Source organism: Chrysochloris asiatica, unplaced genomic scaffold, assembly GCF_000296735.1.
Source record: "Chrysochloris asiatica unplaced genomic scaffold, ChrAsi1.0 scaffold00129, whole genome shotgun sequence".
In the NCBI taxonomy this organism is placed as follows: Eukaryota; Metazoa; Chordata; class Mammalia; order Afrosoricida; family Chrysochloridae; genus Chrysochloris; species Chrysochloris asiatica.
The window spans coordinates 8787361-8792468 of record NW_006408647.1 but is presented as its reverse complement, the minus strand read 5'-3'; positions in this window follow the sequence as shown (position 1 = coordinate 8792468).

Genomic DNA, 5108 nt, shown 5'->3' with positions numbered 1-5108 from the left:
AGGGCTACAGTGGTCAAAACAGCTTGGTACTGGTACAATGAAAGATATATTGCTCAATGGAACAGAATTGAGAATCCATAAATTAAGCCATCGGTAGTGCAGTGGTTACGAATCAGGCTGTGAACCTCAAAGTCAGCAGTTTGAAACTACCAGCTGCTCCACGGGAGAAAGATGAGGTGATCTGCTCCCGTAAAGTTTTACAGCCTCGGAACCCTGTTCAGGGTTGCTATGGGTCGAAACCGACTCGACGGCACTGAACAACAACAACAACAACATACTGCTAACTGATCTTTGACGAAAGGCCAAAATACATTAAATGGGGAGGAAATAGTCTCTTCCACAGATGGTGCTGGAAGAACTGGAAAGCAATATGCAAAAGACTAAAACAAGACCTTTATGTCACTCCATATACAAAACCAACTTAGCATAGATTAAAGACCTAAATGGGAATCTCAGAATTATAAAGGCCATCAATGAAAAAATAGGAACAAATCTGAGGGTTCTTTACAAGGCACACTGTTGAATATAAGTAAGAACTAGATGCAGGGGCAGCTGAGGACATGGACTCTGGATGTAAGCCACCAGGCACACCTGTGTGAAAAGGAAGCAACCTTCCTTATACGTCTTGGAGTCCTCCCTTGACCTAACAGAATATAAACAAGAATAGGTTCGAGACATGTACCAAATATTTACTGAGTTACTGAGAATTTTTAGCTAAAACAAAATGGTGTAAGGCATGCACAGATGTTAGCAGTGTAGCTACAAGCAGTCAATACTTTGACTATTATCTCAAAACATGTATAAAAAGCCAAGGAAGCTAAAAATAAAGTGCTGTTCTTGCCAGAAGAGGCAGCCTCCTGTTTTCCTTCGCACTCACCAGGATCCCTGGTTCGTTAGAGCACACAAAGACTACCAAACATTGTGAAAATTGCACAAACAAAAAAGACAAAATAGATGATTGGTACCTACTAAAAATTAGAAACGTATGTGCATCAAAAGAATTCACCAAAAGAGTAAAAAGGAGCCCACAGAATGGCAAAAAGTCTTTTGCAACAACACATCAGACAAGGGTCTAATTTCTAAAATATATAGGAAACTATAACACCTTTATAAGAAAAAGACAATTACCCAATTTAAAAATGGACACAGTACATGAACAGACACTTCACCAAGGAAGAGATTGCATCAGCCAACAAAGGTGAAAAAATGTTCATGATCACTAGCCATTAGAGAGATGCATATCAAAACAGCAACGACATATCATCTCACACCAGCAATACCAACAAAGTTCATTAAAGTTGTTGTTGTTATGTGCCGTGGAGTCTGTTCTGACTCATAGTGACCCTGCACAGGATTTCTGAGACTATAAATCTTTATGGGAGCAGAAAGCCTCATCTTTCTCCTGCAGAACAGCTGGTAGTTTTGAACTCTGACTGAGAGATTAGCAGGCTGATGCATAACAATTATGCTACCAGAGGACAATAAATGCTGGCAAGGATGTGGAGAGACTGGGACCCTCCTACATTTCTGGTGGGATTGCTAAATGGTCCAAACACTCTGGAAAAACATGGCACTTCCTCAGAAAGTTGGAAATAGAAATACCTTTTTATCCAGCAATTTCTCTACTTGGTATTTATCCACAAGAATTATGAACCATAACATGAGTAGATATATGCACACTAATGTTCATAAAAACACTATTCACAATAGCGAAAAGATGAAGACAGTATAAATGCCCATCAATGAAGAATGGATAAGTAAACTTGGGTACATCCACATAATGGTACATTATGCTATCATGAAGAATAATAAGGAAGCTGCATGCCACATAACATGGATGAACCTTGAGAACATTATGCTGAATGAAATTAGTTAGTCATAAAAGGAGAAATATTGCATAAGACCATTATTATAAAGGCTAAAGAAAAATAGCCACACTAAAAGGGAAAAAACAAGAAAAATATTCTTTGTTGGTTACTGGGGGTGTAGGGGTGGGATGAAGGGAGGGAAGGGAAGGTAGAACACAGGGTAGTGAACAGACACAGGATAGTTCAGGTGTTGTGGAGGGGGGCAATACATAAGAAGGTGGAGGGTAATGGAAGATCAAGGCAGATAGGAGAACCTTTTGGTACGTTTGCAAGGACTAAATGGGACAGAGGTAAATAATTATGTGTGTTCAACTTTGGAACAACAGGGTTCTGTGATACAGGGATTGAGGCATAGTTTGAATGGATAAAAGAGAGGAAATAATGTTAAGATGCTTGACTGTCTTATGAATCTTGGTTTATCTTGCCTACTATTGTAAAATAGACACTTGAGGGGAGAGAAAGAAACAGCCAGAAACATCACTATAGAAAGCTTGTAAGTCCATCTTCTGCCTGTAACTGATTGGAATACCTAAAATGGGGCTAGAAACTGCCCAATGAAAGGCTTCCTGAGGAGCTTCTGCAGTGTATAAGACCTTAGGTAGAATCCTGACCCCCATCCAGAATCCTCTAAGGTGGGAAATTTCCACTTGAAAGGAAAAGCAGACCAGCCTGGAGCTGTTAGAGGAATAGAAATTACTTCTTGAAACAAATATCAGCAGGAAAAATTTAAAAAAAAAAATAAAGGCAGTCTGATTGACTACTACAAGAACAAGCAGTTGTTCACCCGGGAGCCATCAAGGCAAGAAATCAATTCTCCTCAGGGAAAACCCCCTTCCAAACTGAAACTCAAAGGGAATACAATGAGCAGGTATGTAATCTTGCTGGTGACTATGTTGGTCTACTTATAACAGGAATTGGGGGGGAGGGGGGAGACAGCATATAAGCAGAATTGAGGGAAAACAGTAATGAAACTGTGGGCTAAGTTCAACCATGCTCAATAGACTTCTGTCAACCTGGATTGAGACCTGATTGGCCAGCAGTATAATGAGACCTGAGCCCATGGACAGGGACATAGCCACAAAAGACTAGAGTGGAGAGTGAAGCATCCAGCTGATATGAAGTGAGGGGAGAGGCACAAGAATGTCCATACTTGCAGATAGTACCCATTTGACCTGGCTTCAATGGCTGGATGATCAAAACTTTACTAGAGGAAGAAAGAAGAGGAAAAAAAAAAAAGTGTAATCTTCTACAATTTGATGAACTTGACCTATACTTATGGGTACAGTAGCTTAAAAGAAGAAACAATTTTTTACAGCAAGGATTATTTCCACCCCCTCTGTACACAGGTTGACTGGACTGGGAAACTTAGACGTTGACTACCCAAAGTGGGGTGGCTACAAAGGCACGAAGTGACTGGCTAGCAAGTTTTCAAGAGGGAGCTTAGTTTCAGAGGGTGTGGGGGAAGGTAGAATCTCCACTGATTGGTTTTAGGACAAGGCAGATGAAAGGAGATGGGGATGACTCTTGTGGTTCAATAGTGAATAAACAGTATCAGGACTGATTGTGATTGTTGCAAATGTAAAGGTAGACATTTTTGAATAAAAGGAAAAGAGTGGTTGGTCTTGAAATCCAGGAGCATAGTACCCTGGTATCAATAAGAAAGAAAAGTGGAGTGTGGGACTCTATCCAGAGAAGCAATGACTCCAGAGATGGAGGCAGAGATGGTGACATGGAGAGATGGAGTGGATGGGGACTCTGGATTCAAGGAAGAAGAGGGGCTGTGTGCTGGCAGCCAGGAGACAAGCTTGCAGGGTATGCCCTTTGGTTGTTTGAATGGTTATATATTTGTGAGTGTCTAGGTATACATCAAAAAAACAAAAACAAAAACAGAGGGAATAGAATCAAATGCTGGTGAATAACGATGTATGGAGGGGATTGTAGTCATTGCAATAAAATGAAATACGATAGAATGAATGTAAAGCTGATGTTCTCCCATGTGAACTCTTATTCAATTCTCAATAAAAACTTTGAAAAAATATCAAGTTATATGCTCTATAATACAACTGCTTTCTTAAAATTTACCCAGCATTTGTACTGTTGTTGTACATATCCATACAATGGTTATATTTAAATGTGCTCAAATATTTCATTCTCTTCTGATTATAAAGAATAAGATAGTATAAAATGTTGTGGTTACAGATTGTACATTTTTTGTTTTAGCTATTTATGTGGACTACTAAAAATTCATGTTTAGGCAGTAATTTCGTTGAGGTTATCATTAAATTGTATTCAGAGAGAGGTTTAATATATATGAATGAACATTTAACTAAGTAGTGAATATAGCTGTCTATATTACCTCTCCATTACCTTATGATATGCTCTCTCTACTCACCTCGAGAAAATAAAGTCAATTATTATAACAAAATGTACACAGACCTGGAGTTATAAAGCAAAAGGGAAGAACACGCTCAGCATTTCTCTAGCTGAGGGAACTGAAGAAAATATTAAAGTCTTAACTTACCATATTGAAGGTTTACATAGGCAAAATATTGAATGATGCAGAGATCATCAAAAGAAGATGGAAGGACTACATAGAGTTACGGACCAAAGAGAAATGGTTTATGTTCAAACATTTCAAGAGATAGCATATTATCAAGAGCCAGTGATCCTGAATGAAAAAGTTCAGGATGCATTGAAGGCATGAGCAAAATCACAGGGCACCAGTAGGAATTGGAATACAAATAGAAAACTTTCAACAAACCAATGTGACACTGGAGGCACTCACTCATCTATGCCATGAAATTTGGAAGACAACTACCTGGCCAACTGACTGGATGAGATCCATATTTGTGCCCATTCCAAAGAGAGGTGACTCAACAAAATATGGAAATCATCGGACAATATCATTGATATCCCATACAAATCAAGTTTTACTAAGGATAATAAAAAAATAGCTGCAACCATACATTGATAGAGAACTTCCAGAGGTTAAATCCAAATTCAGAAGAGGATGTGGAATGAGGAATAGCATTACTGATGTCATATGGATCTTGGATGAAAGCAGAGAATACCAGAAAAAAATGTTTACCTGTGCTTTAATTACTATGTAAAGGCTTTCAATTGTGTGGATCATGACAAACTATGGACAACATTTCAAAGAATGAATATTTCGGAACACTTAATTGTGCTCATGAGGAACCTGTACGTAGATTGATAAGCAGTTATTCCAACAGCACAAAA